General features: G+C 41.8%; 1 long non-coding RNA gene across 2 annotated transcripts; it reads left to right on the top strand.

Moving 5' to 3' along the window:
• Positions 1–88: 88 nt before the first annotated feature.
• Positions 89–5,544, top strand: LOC119960223. Of its 2 annotated transcripts, XR_005459340.1 has the most exons (5): positions 89–177; positions 732–789; positions 1,721–1,778; positions 4,549–4,639; positions 4,800–5,544. It is a non-coding gene; the product is annotated as an uncharacterized LOC119960223 (long non-coding RNA). The 2 variants fall into 2 exon arrangements; XR_005459341.1 differs by lacking the exon at positions 1,721–1,778.
• Positions 5,545–20,027: the final 14,483 nt, after the last annotated feature.

Genomic DNA, 20,027 nt, shown 5'->3' with positions numbered 1-20,027 from the left:
AGCCATGTTTGTATAGTTAGAGGGGGTGGGCTCTGACCTGACGGGTTTTTGGGTCACCTGGCGGCCGTCGCCATCTTGTGGCGGGATTTTCTATCCGGGTCTTTAGTGAAGAACAATGAGCTGAGGTTGCAAAGTGTTCAGAGGAAGGTCTGAAATCAGATTTACAGCCAGATATCTGTAAGAACCACAAAGTTCACATTCAGTATGTCTGTCAAATGGAATCACAGTGCTGCAAACTCTCAGTTCTGAAGAAGAATCAGATTGCATTGGAAATGTTAACTCTCTTTCTCGCTCTTCACAGAAGCTGCCAAACCTGCTGAGGATTTGCACAACTTTCTGTTTTCACTTCACATTTCCACAACTTTCTGTTTTCACTTCACTTTACTCAAATTATTATTATGGTTTTGAAATTGTGTTGCATTACCAGTTCAGAGTAAAATAATTGTCACCATTTAAATGACCAAATCAGTTATATTTATTTGTCTAACTGAGACTGGGCTGTTAAGGAGCAATGTCAGAAATCACTTTTAAGAAAATATAGTGAAATCTGCAATTCTATTCATATTCTGTCATTAGAAACTATAAAAAACTGAGTTTGATAGAAGTTTGTGAGACAAGAGTATTAATGGTTATAGAATCAAGGGAGATGGATGGATTGAACAAGCAGATCAGACATCTGCAAACTGGAGTTTAATGTCTGAGGTTGAACTGATTCTGGTTTTGTTTTGAAGGTGGTGTTGGTTTCCTGTTCTGTCGAATATCTCCACACCTGTGGGTAATTTGCTGGAGGTAAGATAATAATCTTTATTAGTGTCACAAGTAGGCATACATTAAGTAACCTTGCAGGCTTGAAGGGCCAATAGGCCTCTTCCTGCTGCTATCCTCTATGTATCTTCTGTGTATCATTGCAATGAAGTTACTGTGAAAATCCCCTAGTTGCCACACTCCGGCACCTGTTTGGGTAAATTGAGGGAATATTCAGAATGTCCAATTCACCTAACAATTCTCCGTGCGTCGTTCGGAACTTTTGGGAGACCCACGCAGACACTGGGAGAATGTGCAGACTCCGCACAGTGACCCAAGTGGGAATCAAACCCAGGTCCCTGGTGCTGTGAAGCACCAGTGCTAACCGCTGTGCTACCATGAAGGGGAAGAGGGCTGGTATAGTGACACAGGCGTGGCTGATCCCAGTCTTCACTGAGATAGTGTCTAGGGTGTTTCCATTGATGAGGAACATGGCTTGTGTGTCATCGTCGTGTAGGCGGAGGATGGTGGCCAAGTTCTGAGGACGGCCAAATTTGAATTAAACATCAGTTTGACAGTGAAGTGTTTTTGTGAGGTCAGAAAAGACCTGTGATTCGTGATGTTCCTTGTATTTTGCTTTGGTTTGTCACGTAGTGTAGATCATGTCTTTGGTGTCTCATGGAGGGAGAAAACCTAAATGTGACTCTGGAAGGACCTCTTTGGCCACTAAGAGGAGATCATTGAGGAGGATCCTGGCAATGATCGTCTCTGTGGCAGACAGCAGGGAGTCGCCTGTGTAATTACCACAATCTGACTTGTCTCTTCTTGAATATAGTCACAGTGTCTCTGAGATCCCCGGCATGCATCATTCTTCCCAGATGAGGAAAATGAGATTATAGAATCAAGGCAGATGGATGGATTTAACAGACTGGAGCTTGATGTCTGAGGTTGAACTGAATCTGGCTTTGTTTTGAAGGTGGTGTTGGTTTCCTGTCCTGTCGATTATCTCCACACCCGTGGGTAATTTGCTGGAGGTGAGTCAGTGTCACAAGTAGGCTAACATTAAGTAGCCTTGCAGGCTCCAAGGGCCAAAAGGCCTCCTCCTGCTGCTATCTTCTATGTATCTTCTATGTTGCAATGCAATAAAGTTACTGTGAAAATTCCTGAGTTGCCACACTCCAGAATGTCCAATTCACCTAACAATTCACCTCACATCTTTAGGGACTTGTGGCAGCCCCACACAGACCCGGGGAGAATGTACAGACTCCGCACAGACAGTGACCCAAGTGGGAATTGAACCCAGGTCCCCGGTGCTGTGAAGCAACAGAGCTAATCAATGTGCTACCGTGACAGGGAAGAGGGTTGGTGCAGTGACACAGCCTTGTCTGATCCCAGTCTTCACTGAGATAGGGTCTGGGATGTTTCCATTGATGAGGTTCATGGCTTGTGTGTCATCGGGTGCAGGTGGAGGATTGTGGCCAAGTTCTGAGGACAGCCAAATTTGAGGAACATGCTGAATATAAGATCACTGACAGTGTGAAGTGTTTTTGTTAAGTCAGAAAAGACCTGTGAGGGGCGGCATGTGACGCAGTGGTTAGCACTGGGACTGTGGCGCTGAGGACCCAGGTTCGAATCCTGGCCCTGAGTCACTGTCCATGTGGAGTTTGCACATTCTCACCATGTCTGCGTGGGTTTCACCCCCACAACCCAAAGATGTGCAGGTTAGATGGATTGGCCACACTACATTGACCCTCAATTGGAAAAAAGAATAATTGGGTACTCGCAATTTATTTTAAAAAAAGAAAAGACTGTGATTGGTGCTGTTCCTTGCATTTTGCTTGAGTTTGGCACGTAGTGTAGAATGTCTTTGATGCCTCGCGAAGGGAGAAAACCTAACTGTGACTCTTTGCCACTAAGAGGAGATCATTGAGGAGGATCCTGGCAATGATTGTCTCTGTGGCAGACAGCAGGGAGTCCCCTTGTGTAATTACCGCAATCTGACTTGACTGACTTCAATATAGTCACAGTGTCTCTGAGATCCCCCGGCATGCATCAATCTTCCCAGATGGGCAGCACGGTAGCATAGTGGTTAGCACAATTGCTTCACAGCTCCAGGGTCCCAGGTTCGATTCCCGGCTGGGTCACTGTCTGTGCGGAGTCTGCACGTCCTTCCCGTGTGTGCGTGGGTTTCCTCCGGGTGCTCCGGTTTCCTCCCACAGTCCAAAGATGTGCGGGTTAGGTGGATTGGCCATGCTAAATTGCCCGTAGTGTCCTAAAAAGTAAAGTTAAGGGGGGGGGGGGGGTTGTTGGGTTACGGGTATAGGGTAGATTTGTGGATTTGAGTAGGGTGATCATTGCTCGGCACAACATTGAGGGCCGAAGGGCCTGTTCTGTGCTGTACTGTTCTATGTTCTGAGGAATATGAGATTGTGTAGCTATGCTAGGAGTGTAACCCCGCCATGCTTCAGAATTTCAGCAGGGATTCATTCTGCTCCAGAGGCTGTGTTGTTTTTGAGCTGTCGAATGGCTTTTTCACTCTGCTCCAGATGTACCATGGGGACTAAGCCGGACAGGATACTGGGGAATGGACTTGAGGACGTTAAAGCCAGAGACAGAGTCTCAGTCGAGGGGTTCTTCAGAATGTTCCCTCCAGTGAGCTTTGATTGACCCTCTGTCCTTGATGAGTTCCCCTCCACACTTTGCTCTCAGTGGGCTGGGCCATTGACTGCTTAGGCCATCAATTGTGTTGGCAGCGCTTGTGAAACCGTGCATGCCATTGCTTTCCATGAGCTGTTGGCTATCCCGCACTCTTTCTACCTGCTAAAGGCTTCAGAAACTTGAAAAACCTGGAGCAGGCATCTCAAAAGCACTGGAGCAGTGCTTCCAGCAGTGCCTTCACAAGATGCTCCAAATCTAGAGGCAAGGAGGGCGATCCAACAGAGGAGAGGGAAAGAGAAAACTGGGAGTGGAGGAAAGAAAGTCGGGGGCAGAGGTTAATGTAGTCACCATCACTAAGGAGAAGGTGCTGGGGAAGCTGAAAGGCCTGAAGGTGGATAAATCGCCCAGACCGGATGGACCACACCCCAGGGTACCGAAGGAGATAACTGCAGAGGTTGTGGAGCCATAGGTGGTGATGCTTCAGGGATCACTGGAGTCAAGGGGCCCCAGAGAACAGGGAAATGGCTAATGTAACACTCCAGTTTAAGAAGGGAAGGAGGTAGAAGATGGGAAATTATAGACCGATTAGTCTGACTTTGGTTGTTGATAAGAGTTTAGAGTCCATTATTAAGGATAAGATTACGGAGTTCTTGGAAGTGCATGGCAAAATAAAACTGAGTCAGCATGGCTTCGTCAAGGGGAGGTCATGCCTGCCAAATCTGTTAGAATTCCTTCAGGAGGTATAAGGGAAGTTAGACAAAGGAGAGCCAGTGGATGTGATCCATTTGGGTTTCCAGAAGGTCTTTGACAAGGTGCCGCATAGGAGACTTAGATAAATTAAGAGCCCATGCTGTTAAGTCTAAGATCCTGGCATGGATCGAGGATTGGCTGACTGGCAGAAGGCAGAGAATGGGGATAAAGGGGTCTTCTTCAGGATGGCAGCTGGTGACTAGTGATGTGCATCGGGGTTCGGTGCTGGAACCTGTATTCTTGTGCTCAACTTTCGCTAAGAAAAATATATTAATCCTTTCTGAATTACTATATCCTATAACTTCTTAACTAGTTGGCCACTCTCAGGTCTTCTATCTCTTAGACTCCCTTGCTGATACCAGGTGGGAACTAACCTATTTCAAACTCTTTTTCAAGTTATTATAGGATGCCAAACCTACAAGGAAGAATTTTAACTCACTTACCACTCAATGTCCCTTAAGGGTGTGGAGCTGTTGAGAATGTCTTGGTGAGTCTTTTGGGTAAAAAGCTATTTCAGTTCCGATTTAAAATATACCACTGTTTCAGGTTTAGGTTTGAAATAAACCACTATTTCCGGTTTAGAGTGAAAATAAAACTTGTTTTTATTTGCCTTTACAAAATCCTAACAAATTCCTTTGTATTGAAAGATCTCTTTTAGCTGATCAGACTCCAAGAGCTCTCGTTAACGATTCTTCTGTCTTGATAGCTGGTGGCTGTTCTTATTCTTCGGTCTTCCAGCTTCTTCTGTTCCCCACGGACCGATGAGCTGACTCAAAACGGATCTGAGAATAAACTCGAACCGAATGCTCTAAGGTTGTCAGTTCTCTGAGTTCTGATTTTGCCACTGGTGATTCGAGGCTTTATACTCTTGAATTTGCCTCTCCAGCACATTTCAACCACAAAGCATTGTCTCATAATGTCCCTTATAGATATGTCACATTTCAATAAAACCTCGCTGTCCTGCACCTGGATCAAGGCTGTGATACATTTTAAAACCACTCGTCTCCTTTTTCCCAAAATATACCCGTCCTGTTCAAGATTGCCACATTTGCAAAACCCCATTTGTTCCCTCTTTCTCAGAAATTAATTTACAGCAATATCCTGTCCACTTAAAATACTAGCAGTTGTCTAACACATCTGTTCCCGTACGTGCTGGCCTCAGAATCTTGTAGCACCTTAAACTGGCCATGTCTCCTTCGCCACTGGGTCCCTTTATTCTCAACGCTGCCATTTCTTTCAGAAATCGTTACACTTCCCAAAACAACCAACAGCGATATCCTGTCTGTCTCAAACACTCATGGTTTTCTTAATGATCCTTTCTTATGCCTGTTGTTTTTCTCAAACGTTTGACCTCTTCTCTGCTTGCTAGCTGCAAGCTTTTTTTTATAAAGCGCTCTGATATTCCCTCTTGTCTTTTTCTTTATCTATTTTCTATAAGTTTCTTTTACTCTATATTTTTGTATGCTTTTATTCTGTTTATTTTGTTCCAAACTACATCTTCTTTTCCATTTTCATTTACACGTTTGATTTAATATATCTGAGAAATCTTTTTGTGTATCCTCGATGCTGTGATGCTGTAAATAAATTATGTACTGCAGTCTCAAAATCTGAGTTTTCTGAGCAAATGCGGTGGAACCTTGTCAATTGCGATTTAATGAAGCTCCAAAAAATGTGTTTTGGGTGATGGCTGTTAGTGTGTAAAAGTACACGAGTGTCTTTCGGTTTAAAGAAAACTTTAGCAGCTAATTTGTATTCGCCATTTACCTTTCTGACTTTATAGACAGTGGTGCCCAAAAAATCTGTTGTGTGTTTGTGTGTAATGTCTTTAATTTTAAAAGATAGGTGATGATTGTTACGGATATGAACAAATTGTTCAAATTCCAATTGTGTGTGTGTCCAAATACCCCATATATCATCTAGATATCTGTAGTAGCAGAATGGCATCTTGGGGCACATTTTGAAGACAGTTTATTCCCATTCGGCCATGAAGATATTGGCATAGGCCAGTGCAAATATTTTGCCCATTGCTGTACCCCATAATCTTTAGATAATGGTCATTATTAAATTGAAAGTCATTTCTAGTCAGCCCTAGGTGTAATAGTTAAATAAGGATTGCATCCAGTCTATTAGGCTGCGAATATTTAAAAAAAATATTTTTCACCGCTTCAATTCACCTATCGGTCTCAATGTTGGTGTGAAGACTGTCGACATCCATGGTGAATAGCATTGTGTTTGGAGTGATAGTCAGGGATCTAACAATTTCAATGAAATGACATGTATCTTTAGTGGAACTCGAGTGTTTTTGGGCTAAGTGGTTTAAAAATGAGTCAATGTATTCCGGGATCCCATAGGACTCACTCCCACAGTCTGAAACTGTGGGTCTACCTGAAGAATTTTATGTGGCACAGTCCATGTTTCCGGATTTTTACGTATTTTTGGGAGGAGGTAAAATATTCGTGGTAAAGGTTGAAATTGTTTAAAATAGTCCATTTGTTTCTCAGTAATATAGTGTAAATTGTATAATTGTACTAACAAGTCTGTGATCGGCTCGTATGTTTGGTGGTATATTGGTGCTGGTATTTAGTATAATATTCAGTATTGTTGAGTTGCCGATAAGCTTCAAAAAGGTATTGTTGCCGATCCATAATAACAATATTATTCCCTTTGCTGGTTTTATAATGAAATGTGAGTTTGATTTTAGCTGCGTGATTGCTTGTCTCTCTGTTCTTGTTAGGTTTTGTTTATCTCTTACTTGTTTGATCTCAGTCATGTCTAATTCAATTTTTTGGAAGAAATGTTGTATTTTCGGGTCTATTTTCTGTTCCGGTGGGTTCCAATCCGATTGGGGGAGGAATGGTTGTTTATCATCTGATGTTGAGTATTCAAAGTAGCTCAGAATTTTAATTCTTCTGTAAAATTTTTCAAGGTCTATTTGGATCTGTGCATTATCTGGCTTTTGTACTGGGACAAAGGTTAATCTTTTATTTACATTTTTTCTTGTATGATGGTGAGTTTGAATGTGTTTGATATGTGAACTATTGTATTGTCGAGTTTAAATGTTTTTTCTCCAGGATTTGTTTGTTACGGTTTGAATGAGTCATCCAATTATTTAGTATAGCAGTGGCTGTTTCTTCTGTCCAATGAATGTTGTCTGATTGTACTTGGAAGAATTTGTTTGATATTGCTGGGATAAAAACCTCTTGGTTAATGTATTGGTTTAAGGCCATGATTGTTTTTTTTCTGTTTTTGTGGGAGACTCTTACTGTCATTGAGTTTAGTGACAAGATTTTAGCTGTAGGAATTTGTGTTTTGCTGTATTTAATAAAGTTTTGAGTTGTTTAATCGCGATGGAAAGTTTTGTGTGCGGTTATTAATTCCAATTGAAATTACTTTTTGTGTCAGGGTTGTAATTTATTTAAAATGGTGGTAATATGACAAAACTTTGCTCCAGGAAAAACAGGCGAATTGAATACTTGGATCAGGGCAATATTTAATTTTCGAGAGGTTGCAATCTGCTCTGATGAATATAGATTTTTGTGGCAAAAATCTTTATTCTTGTAATTTGTGTGAAGATGTTGCGTTATTGCAACTGTAGTTATATTTTGTATAGTGGTCAATATTGTGTTGGGTGAAGATGAGTGAAGATGGAGTGATTGTGTGGGACTCTCTCTATCTTCTTCTGGGTTCCCAGCTGTGTAGGACCAGGCCAGTGCTTGGATCGGGGCTTTCAATGAGCCCAGTCGACTAGCCCTGGTGTAGGTGATGATGGTGAAACTGTGATGGGCAGTTAAATTCTCAGGGATGCTTGAGACAGGCATTATGTGTATTGGTATTTTCTGCTTTATCTGGCATGTTCTCAAAGTATCGTCACATGTTGTGTGTTCTGAGATATCTGTATGTGAGGAAAGTGGCCCAAGTCCTTGTATAGTATTTATGGTGGTGTTTAGATAAGAGTCAGTTGATTGCGTTGACTTTTTTATTATTGTTAAATCCTGTGGATCTGAAATGTAATCATTACTTTTGTGGACTGTTGGTGTAATTCACATTTTTATGGGGGTTAATAAGATAGTCTTTGTTTTCCCGTATGCTTTTTTGTGTATGTAGTGTTCTGAACTGTCCAGTTGTGGAAGACATGTTGGTATTGTAGAAGAAATATGAATACGAAGGTTAGAATGGGTTTCGGGAATTTCATTAGCTGGGTTGGGAAAGTAACGTTTAGTGGTTTTTCGTTCTGGAGATTGATCGACAAGGTATTGGGTAGTAAAAGGTTGAGATTGAGGAATTATAGGAGGGTCATCAAATTGTCGATTGTCATGTTGCTGTGATGTGAAATTGTTTTTAATTCCTCAAATGCTGGATCTTTCTGTAAATTAAAGATGTACTCTTTTGGTTTTTGGATTGTCTTTATTCTGAATTTATTCTTCATTCTTTTTGGAAAAGCTTCCTCGTATCTATGTGTTATCAGTCTTGTGTAATTTACTAAATAATGTTTTTAGGTTTGTTTTGTAGTGTTCAATTAATAAGAATTTAGTACTATAAACCCAATTGTTTGCATTGATTGTTAATCTGTTCGCTGTTACGGTTGTCAAACCTGCAGGTTTGACTGAGTCTATTAGTGACTTGATCATTCTTTAATACGTTAGGGGTGTCCGTCTTGAGAATAGACAACTGGTGCATCATTTGTATCATTTTTAAAATGATATTCACTGTTGAAATAAATTCATCCGTCTGGATATAGAGAGGATTCATTTTGTTGGGAGAATTTAAAAAAAAAACTTTTTATTAAAGTGTGTAGTTTTTGGCCTCCTCAAATTTGAGACGGAAAATCTCTGATTTAGCTTAATCAAACTAATCCTAGACTTTTAAGTGCTTGAAGTCTATTTATCATTCTAAAAGGGGAATGGAATAACTATAACACTTTTTCTAAAATAATATGGAGTATAAAACTTTCAAATTGAACTTGGAAGAGACGAAAATGTTATTTGGGCTTTAAAAACAACTTATTGAATATAAAAATAGGAGAAATAAAATTAAGAAAATAGGTGGCTTGTTCTGAAAAATTAACTCAGAACTTAGGGGACACAGCAAACAAGGTGAGTGCAGCATTTCTGTGGAAACTTCCAGTCATAACTCAGTTTGTGATGTCAGCAAACGTCAAGATTCCTTTAAAAATTATAAATTGAAATTAGGAATATTAAAATGAAAATATCCATTTTAAAATAGTGGACAGAAGTAATGATCTATTTTGATTTATCAAATATGTTTAAAAATGAAATGTAAATGCCAGTTAAGGATATTAAAAAATTATCAATGTATTTTCCAAAAACTAACTTTTGTTAACTCTCCCACTATATTATCAGTAAGAACTCCCATTCCTTTCCAGAAATAACATGTCATATATATATTGAAGTGGTTAATAACCTGTCCACACCAAAGAGTTGAGTCAAGTCCATTTATTGACAAAAGCTTTTAGGAGACGAGCCTGCACTCCGCAGTGCTCACAGTCACCGTCTCAATTTAGCATGAAGGGGTTACATACATGACTATTAGGTCCCCCTGGCAACAATTAGCTTCCAATCACATTCCTCTGAAAACATTCGATAACTGATGTCCACAACTCCTTGTTTTCAGTTACAAGAACAGCAGGTGTCTCAACAGTAAACGGTTAGTTTGTTGCACTTTTGTATCAGAATTTTGCAGAATCTTCCAATCACATTATTGCAAGCTGCACCAGATCTTTGCAGCATCTCAATCACATTATTGCAAGCTGCACCAGATCTTTGCAGCATCCCAATCACATTATTGCAAGCTGCACCAGATCTTTGCAGCATCCCAATCACATTATTGCAAGCTGCACCAGATCTTTGCAGCATCCCAATCACATTATTGCAAGCTGCACCAGATCTTTGCAGCATCCCAATCACATTATTGCAAGCTGCACCAGATCTTTGCAGCATCCCAATCACATTATTGCAAGCTGCACCAGATCTTTGCAGCATCCCAATCACATTATTGCAAGCTGCACCAGATCTTTGCAGCATCTCAATCACATTATTGCAAGCTGCACCAGATCTTTGCAGCATCCCAATCACATTATTGCAAGCTGCACCAGATCTTTGCAGCATCCCAATCACATTATTGCAAGCTGCACAAGATCTTTGCAGCATCCCAATCACATTATTGCAAGCTGTACTAGATCTTTGCAGATTCCCAATCACATTATTGCAAGCTGTACCAGATCTTTGCAGAATCTTCCAATCACATTATTGCAAGCTGCACCAGATCTTTGCAGCATCCCAATCACATTATTGCAAGCTGCACCAGATCTTTGCAGCATCCCAATCACATTATTGCAAGCTGCACCAGATCTTTGCAGCATCCCAATCACATTATTGCAAGCTGCACCAGATCTTTGCAGAATCTTCCAATCACATTATTGCAAGCATAATTAAAACAGAGACCCTTAACTTTAACTTCTCCATGTATAATTTTTACCTTAACAATAATATATTTATACATACATATGTATACGCATTCTAGTGTTATGATGAGGTAAATATTTGTATTTTTATATTTTATATATTTTTGTTCCCCGTATTTTACCTGTGGCTACTACTTCAAGCAGCTAGGTTTTCTTTGGATGGGGATGATTTCTATTTACTGTTCCCTATTTAGGGTTGTAGAATAAAACAACTGTCTTTGCCAATGGTTACTGTAAAAGCCTCCTATGCTTGTGTGCTATACTGCCACCCTGAAAATCTATGTATATCCCATGGAAAGTAAAAGGGTAAAAATTCAAATTAAAAAATTAAAATTTGAAAAAAAAATTTAGCATTAAGACAACTAAACTGTAGACATATATTAAGTAAGGGGTTAAACTAAATTAGGATAAAGGTAGGAGTCATTGAGGTTTGGGATAGGGTCGGAAACACTGAAACCATCAGGGGACTGAGGGCTAGTCCCTGGGTCAGGTTAGGGTGAAAAATAATTGAATTGTTTGTTTTCGGGTTGTATGTTATTTTATCCAATTGTTTAGGATTGCAATGGCAGTGTCACTTGTCCAATGTATGTTGTTATGTGACACTCTGAAAAGCTCATTTGGTATATTTGGGATGAACATTTTACTCCTGATGAATTGATTTGGGCGACAATTGTCTCCATTTGTGTTTTGGGGAGACTCTGGCTGTAATTTAGTTCAATGATGAAGATTTTTGTTTTTGGGAATTTCTGTTTTGCTACTTTGAATCGTATTTGGAGTTGTTTAATCGCAGTCGTAGCTCTCTGTGTCCGGTTAAAAATACCAATTGAATATATTATCCTGTGTATTTTGGGAAAATGTTTTAGTTTATTTAAAATGGATGTAATATGGATAAATCTGGCTCTAGGGAAACAGTCAAATTGGATGTTGGGGACTGGACAACTATTAATTTTGGAGAGATTGGAGTCCCCTATGGCCAGTGTGGATTTCTCTGGAAGCAATAACCATTTTTTATTTTTGTAGTATGTATGAGGGTGTTGTGCCATCATCAATGTGGTTTTGTTCTGTGTGGTAGAAGATACGTCCACTTTGGGTGTTTGTACAGGACTGTTTTTATTTTCATTGGGTTGTCAGCTGTGTGGAACCATGTTGGTGCCTGGATCGGGGCTGCCAGTCGGTTCATATCTGCGGGACAGGTTGGTGTACCTGATGGTGATGAAACTATGTGACTGTGACCAGTAATTGAATTTGAAGAATTAAGTGAGGCGATCGAAGCCGGTATTAAATGTTTTGGTGTTTTGTTCGCCATTTTCAATGATGTTGATGAATTCTTAGGAATTATATTTTTTGAGGTCTTATATTGAGGAATTGTGGTGAAATCTTCAAAATCTGAACTACTGTGTTGTGTAATCGCAGACGTCAGGGGGTTTGTGTTTGTCCCCTGAGGTGGTAGGTTCATTTTTGAATTGAAAATGTAATTTTTATTTTTTTAAATTATTTTGGATTTGGAATTCTCTTTAAAGTTTATTTTATACCAGCTTTTTGCAATGGAGAATGCTTCTTGTAATTTGTCCCTAGTGTCAATTTTTTCTAATTTATCAAGCAATATTTTTAAATTTGTTGTGTCGTGATCAATTCGAATCATTTCAGTGTTTTGGGCCCAATTGTTTGCGTTAATAATTTTGTAATTATTTCAATTGTCACCTCTATGGGTCGAATTGAATAAATTAATATCTTTGATAATTTTCTAATATTTTTGGAGGTATCCACTTCGAGTAGTGGCTTGTATCATTTTAGAGATAATTTTGACTGTTGAAGAGAAAATGTTTTTTCGAGTAGAAAGTGGATTAATGTGATATTCATCCCGAGGAGAAAACAGAAACAATTAAATTCCTATATACGTTTAAAAGCTTCATATATGAGTTGTTTTCTTTTAAAAAAAAATGAAGAAACAAGGAATGAATACAAGTTAAAATCGAAGAATTAATAAATATAAGAGCAAAAAGTTTTTTGATTAAAACATTAACCCAATTACTGTTAAAATTTGAACTATATTAATCAGACAAAGATAGAGAGTCCAAGATCAATCAGATACGAGACCATAAAGGAACTTTTAAAATCGAATAGGGTCGTCATCAGGGGACTTAGGGTTTAGTTTAGGGTCAGGGGTCTTAAGGTTCTTTTTAAAGTTATGTTTGGATTCGGGTTGGAGCCATTAGGGTCAGGGTCGGGGTCAGTGTCGCCATCAGGGGACCGAGGATTAGGTTTAGGTTTGGGGTCAGGGGTATTAGGGTTCTTATAAAGTTGTGATGCGGATATGCCGGCGTTGGACTGGGGTGAGCACAGTAAGAAGTCTTACAACACCAGGTTAAAGTGGTACAGGTTTGTTTCAATCACTAGCTTTTGGAGCATTGTTCCTTCCTCCGAAAGCTTGTGTTTGAAACAAACATGTTGGACTTTAACCTGGTGTTGTAAGACTTCTTACTATTATAAAGTTATGTTAGGATTAGGGTCAGAGTCGTTAGGGTCAGGGTTAGGGTCAGTGTCGCCATCAGGAGACTTAAAAATGAAAATGAAATGAAAATCGCTTATTGTCACGAGTAGGCTTCAATGAAGTTACTGTGAAAAGCCCCTAGTCACCACATTCCAGCGCCTGTCCGGGGAGGCTGGTACGGGAATCGAACCTGTTCTGCTTGGTCTGCTTTAAAAGCCAGCGATTTAGCCTAGTGAGCTAAACCAGCCCTTGGGGTTAGGTTTAGGGTTGGGTGAGGGTCAGGGGTCTCAGGGTCTTTTTTTAAGTTTAAGTTAGGATTAGGGTTGTGGTCACTGGCGGTGCAGGGGGTCCCGGCATATTCTCGGCACCTTTAGGGGCTAGGCCAGCGCTGGAGTGGTTGGCCAGGCGCCAACGGCCTTTGCCGACCGGCGCCACGGCTGGCTGAAAGGCCTTCGCCGGCCGGCGTGAGTCCGCGCATGCAACGGAGCGTCAGGGGCCGCAGACGTCACCCCGGCACATGCGCGGTGGAGGGGGTCTCTTCCGCCTCCGCCATGGTGGAGGCCGTGAAGGCGGCGGAAGAAAATGAGTGCCCCCACGGCACGGGCCCGCCCACCGATCAGTGGGCCCCGATTGCGGGCCAGGCCACCTTGGGGGCACCCCCCGGGGTCAGATCGCCCCGGTCCCCCCCCCCCGGACCCTGGGGCCCGCTCGCGCTGCCTGCTCCCACCGGCACCAGAGGTGCTCTGATTCCCGCCGGTGGGAATGGCCTGACAGCGGCGGGACTTCGGCCCATCCCGTGCCAGAGAATCGCTGCAGGGGGCCCGCTGACCAGCGCGGCGCGATTTCCGCACCCGCCGATTCCCGGGTGGCGGAGAATTCCAGCCATGGCGGGGGCGGGATCTTCGCCGGCACCAGGCAATTCTACGACCCTGCAGGGGGTCGGATAATTCCGCCCATGATTTTTTGAACTGATTCAATGTCTGAACGTGTAGCTGGGAAGGCTTTGCAGCGAGGAGACCACCCTTTATGGGGTTAAGTAGCCCCAAGTAAGCGTTCCTTACACCAGTTCACGCCACACATTGCTGTTCATACAGATATATCTGTTAATTTATTCACTTCAGAGAATGTTTTTTTCTAAATGGGATAGTAGTGAACTCGGGTTAAGTTGTAGTGTTGTGGGTTTCTGAGGGTTAGACTGGTTAATGTTTAGGGGTAGGGTCGGGAAAATGTTCCTATTAAGGGATTTGGGGTTAGGGTATAGGGTGTGGATTGATGTCTAAATATTGTTGTAATTGAAGCACAGGGTTAGGATCCGAATAAATGTAGCCCTCGAGGGACTTAGGGTTAGGTTTTAGGCTGTAGATAGGTGATGTAAAAGTTGTTGTTGTAACTTTAGGGTTAGGGAGGAAGTTACGGTTAGGGTTAGCCAAGAATTGGGGTTAGGTTAGGGAGGGTTTGGGTTAGGTCTTAAAGTGTGGATAGGTGATAGAACATAGAACAGTACAGCACAGAACAGGCCCTTCGGCCCTCGATGTTGTGCCGAGCAATGATCACCCTACTCAAACCCACGTATCCACCCTATACCCGTAACCCAACAACCCCCCCTTAACCTTAATGACCTGCCTTGTTCTTTTTTGTGTCTCTGCACTCTGTAAAGGTTGTTGTTGTAATCCAGGGTTAGGCTCAGTGTTCTGATTAATGTCCCCCTCAAGGGACTTAGGGCTAGGTTCCAGGATGTGGATACGCGATGTAAAGATTTTTGTTGTAATTTAGGGGTAGTGTCTGGATAAATGTATCCCTCAAGGGACTTAGGGTTATGTTTTAGGGTGTGGATAGGTGATGTAAGTTGTTGTTGTATTAGGGTTAGGTTATGTCATATAACATACATATGAACATATATTCTGGTGTTATGAAAAGATCAAAATGTATCTTGTTTTTGTTCCCTGTCCCCGACTTGGGGCTGCACCTTCAAGCGACCAGGTTTGTTTGGGGGGGGGGGGGGGGGGGGGGGGGGTTTGGGATAGATTTGTGTTTACTATACCCTAGTTAGGGCTAAGATTAGGGATAGAGTTAGGGTTAAGATAAGGGTGAGGTCCAAAGGTCCAAGGTACAAAGCTCAAGGCCCAAGGTATTAGGGTGGGGATCAAGGACAGAGTCCCAGGTCAGGGTTTAAGGTTAAGGTCTAGACTCGGGGGTCAGGGTGTGTGGTCAGGGTTTGATGTAAAACTGAGTAAGTGTTGTTATCGAGGGAATATGCATTCATGTTTGAAAATTCTGTTCATTGTTCATTTTTTTTTAAAATTTAGATTACCCAATTATTTTTTCTATTAAGGGGCAATTTAGCGTGGCCAATCCACCTACTCTGCACATTTTTTTTGGGTTGTGGGGGCGAAACCCACGCAGACACGGGGAGAATGTGCAAACTCCACACGGACAGTGACCCAGAGCCGGGATCGAACCTGGGACCTCAGCGCCGTGAGGCGGTTGTCCTAACCACTAGGCCACCGTGCTGCCCTATTCATTGTTCATTTTGACCGTTCGGGGACTTTGTTCTAAGATTTAGAATCCAATGTCTTTCACGTCTTTTTCTTTGTGGCGTTGACCATTTGCTATTTGCTTCTAAGCCTAAAATTTGTAATGCATCAAGGCCATGCTCTATAAAATGCATGTTAATTAATTGATGTATTTTCTGAGTACGGATCTGCAATGTCCCGTGAGTCTGGTTCGTGAGGTGTTACCTATTTGGCCGACGTACAAAATGTCACACCTTTTACATCGTACAGCAGAGACCAAATTTTTATGTTGGCAAGTTATTTTTTGTTTTATTGCGGCTACTTTTCCTACTCTGGGATTGTGAATTATAGATGTGATTTTTAAATATTTACAGCTTGTGCAGTTGGTACGTCCGCAATTGTCGGCCTTTTCCAAGGGTAGTTTGCTCTTGACAAAAAGGTCTTTTGGGTTCTTGCTTCTCTTGTAGGCAGTGACTATATCCCAATGGGCTAATGGAACAATGTCCTGTTTAAATTTCTCAAAATGTTTTTTGAGGAGTTTATTTATTTGTGTGGTTTTACTGCTGTACTGTATTACAAAAGGTATTTTTGAGGACAACGTTTTATTGCTGGAGGGGTTATGTAATTCTGCAAAAAGTTTGACTTAATGTATCTAAGAAATCTTTTTGTGTATCCTCTGTGCTGTAAAGCTGTAAATAAAGTATGTACTGCAGTCTCAAAATCTGAGTTTTCTGAGCAAATGCAGTGGAACCTTGTCAATTGCGATTTAATGAAGCCCCTAAAAATGTGTTTTGGGTGATGGCTGTTGGTGTGTAAAAGTACACGAGTGTCTTTCGGTTTAAAGAAAACTTTAGCAGCTAATTTGTATTCACCATTTACCTTTCTGACTTTATAGACAGTGGTGTCCAAAAAATCTATTGTGTGTTTGTGTGTAATGACTTTAATTTTAATAAATGGGTGATGATTGTTAAGGATACAAATTGGTCAAAATCCAATTGTGTATCCAAATACCCCATATATCATCTAGATATCTGTAGTAGCAGAATGGCGTCTTGGGGCACTTTTTGAAGACAGTTTCTTCCTATTCGGCCATAACGATATTGGCATAGGCCGGTGCAAATATTTTGCCCATTGCTGTACCCTTAATCTGTAGATAATGTTCATTATTAAATTGAAAGTCATTTCTCGTCAGCCCGAAGTGTAATAGTTGAACAAGGATTGCATCCGGTCTATCAGGCTGCCAATATTTCTTCAAAATATTTCTCACCGCCTCAATTCCTCTATCGGTCTCAATGTTGGTGTGGAGGTTATCGACATCCATGGTGAATAGCATTGTGTTCGAAGTGATAGTTAGGGATCTAACCATTTCAATGAAATGATATGTGTCTTTGATGTAACTCGGCTGTTTTTGGGCTAAGGGGTTTAAAAATGAGTCAATGTATTCCGGGATCCTATAGGACTCACTCCCACAGTCTGAAACTGTGGGTCTACCTGGGGGAATTTTATGTGGTACAGTCCACGTTTCCGGATTTTTATGTATTTTTGGGAGGAGGTAAAATATTTGTGGTAAAGGTTGAAATTGTTTAAAATAGTCCATTTGTTTCTCAGTAATATAGTGTAAATTGTATAATTGTACTAACAGGTCTGTGATCTGCTTGTATGTTGGTGGTATATTGGGCTGGTAATTTATAATATTCAGTATTGTTGAGTTGCCGATAAGCTTCAAAAAGGTATTGTTGCCGATCCATAATAACAATATTATTCCCTTTGTCTCCTGGTTTTATAATGATATCTGAGTTAGATTTAAACTGCATGATTGCTTGTCTCTCTGTTCTTGTTAAGTTATGTTTATCTTTTACTTGTTTGATCTTTGTAATGTCTGAGTTAATTTTCTGGGTAAAATGTTGCATTTTCGGGTCTATTTTCTGTTGTGGTGGGTTCCAATCTGATTGGGGTAGGAAGGGTTGTTTGTCCTCTGATGTTGAGTATTCAAAGAAACTCAGAATTTTAATTCTTCTGTAAAATCTTTCAAGATCTATTTGAATTTGTGTATTGTCTGGCTTTTGTACTGGGACGAAGGTTAAACCTTTATTTAAAATCTTTTCTTGTCTGGCGATGAGTTTGAATGTGTTTGATATGTTATGTATGGTATTGTCGAGACTAAGTGGTTCATTTTGCAGGCTTGTTTTGTTATCGTGTAAATAGAACAAAGAACAAAGAAAAGTACAGCACAGGAACAGGCCCTTCGGCCCTCCAAGCCCGTGCCGACCATGCTGCCTGACTAAACTACAATCTTGTACACTTCCTGGGTCCGTATCCCTCTATTCCCATCCTATTCATGTATTTGCCAAGATGCCCCGTAAACGTCACTCTCGACCCTGCTTCCACCACCTCCCCCGGCAGCGAGTTCCAGGCACCCACTACCCTCTGTGTAAAAAAAAAAAAAACTTGCCTCGTACATCTCCTCTAAAACTTGCCCCTCGCACCTTAAACCTATGCACCCTCATAATTGACCCCTCTACCCTGGGGAAAAGCCTCTGACTATCCACTCTGTCTATGCCCCTCATACTTTTGTAGACCTCTATCAGGTCGCCCCTCAACCTCCGTCGTTCCAGTGGGAACAAACCGAGTTTATTCAACCTCCTCTCCTCATAGCTAATGCCCTCCATACCAGGCAACATCCTGGTAAATCTCTTCCGCACCCTCTCTGAAGCCTCCACATCCTTCTGGTAGTGTGGCGTCCAGAATTGAACACTATACTCTAAGTGTGACCTAACTAAGGTTCTATACAGCTGCAACATGACTTCCCAATTCGTATACTCAATGCCCCAGCCAATGAAGGCAAGCATGCCGTATGCCTTCTTGACTACCTTCTCCACCTGTGTTGCCCCTTTCAGTGACCTGTGGACCTGTACACCAAGATCTCTCTGACTTTCAATACTCTTGAGGGTTCTACCATTCACTGTGTATTCCCGACCTGTATTAGACCTTCCAAAATGCATTACCTCATCCAAATGAGTCATCCAATTATTTAGCATAGCAGTGGCTGTTTCATCTGTCCAATGAATGTTATCTGACTGTACTTGGAAGAATTTGTTTGAAATTGCTGGGATGAAAGAATGTTGCTTAGTGTATTGGTTTAAGGCTATGATTGTTTTTTTCTGTTCTTGTGGGAGACTCTTACTGTAATTGAGTTCAATAATAAAGATTTCAGCTTTGGGGAATTTTTGTTTTGTTGTATTTAATAAAATTTTGAGTTTAATCGCAGTGGAAAGTTTTTGTGTGAGATTATTAATGCCAATTGATACTTTTTGTATTTCCGAATGGGGTTGAAATTTATTAGAAATGTTACCAATATGAGAAAATTGTGCTCCAGGAAAACAGTCGAATTGAATACTTGGATCTGGGCAATGTTTAATATTCGTACGGTTGGAATCTCCTATGATTAATATAAATTTTTGTGGCAAAAATGACCAATCTTTATTCTTGTCATTTGTGTGAGGATGCTGTGTCATTGCAATTGTAGTTATATTTTGGATCATAGTGAGTGTTGTGTCAGGTGAAGATGAGTGAATCTGTAATGACTGTGTGGGACTACCTCTATCTACTTCTGGGCTCCCAGCTACGTAGGACCAGGTAAGTGCTTGGATCGGGGCTTTTAAAAGACCCAAATGGCGAGAACAAGTCGGTGTAGGTGATGGGGTGAAATTATGTGATCAGTAGTACGGGCGTTGTAGTTGTTGACTCCGAGAGCGTGTTGTCTGGAGCTTCGGTCCGGCGTGTCGTCGATGGTTAAGGGGTGGGGTAGGCAGGAGGGTGGTGGATTGCGGCAGTGTAGGCGCGGAACAGTGCAGGAGGGATTCGGGGGGTGGCGGTGACGAGGGGGGATTGTTGACATGGGAACCAGCGGGCGCCAGGTCCCCGAGGGAGACCGTATCTTGCCATCCGTCTTCGTGTGCGACGTAGGCATATTGGGGTTGGCGTGCAGCAGCTGAACCCTCTCGACCAGGGGGTCGGGCTTATGGCTCCTCGTATGCTTCCAGAAAAGGACAGGTCCCGGAGTTGTCAGCCAGGATGGAAGTGAGACCTCGGAGATGGACTTCCTAGGGAAGACAAGCAAACGGTCGTGAGGGGTCTCGTTGGTGGCTGTGCAGAGGAGCGATCTAATGGAGTGGAGCGCGCCGGGGTGGAACTCCTGCCAGCGGGGGGAGGGGGGGGGGGGGTCAGGAGACTTCTAGATCGAAGGGCAAGAAGGACGGCCTTCCATACCGTCGCGTTCTCCATCTCCACCTGCCCGTTTTCCTGCGGGTTGTAGCTCGTAGTCCTGCTCGAGGTGGTGCCCTTACTGAGCAGGTACTGACGCAGCTCATCGCTCATGAAAGAGGTGCCC

This window comes from Scyliorhinus canicula, unplaced genomic scaffold (assembly GCF_902713615.1).
Source record: "Scyliorhinus canicula unplaced genomic scaffold, sScyCan1.1, whole genome shotgun sequence".
NCBI lineage: Eukaryota > Metazoa > Chordata > Chondrichthyes > Carcharhiniformes > Scyliorhinidae > Scyliorhinus > Scyliorhinus canicula.
The sequence above is the reverse complement of the archived record's forward strand: the minus strand, read 5'-3'. Positions and strand labels throughout refer to the sequence as shown.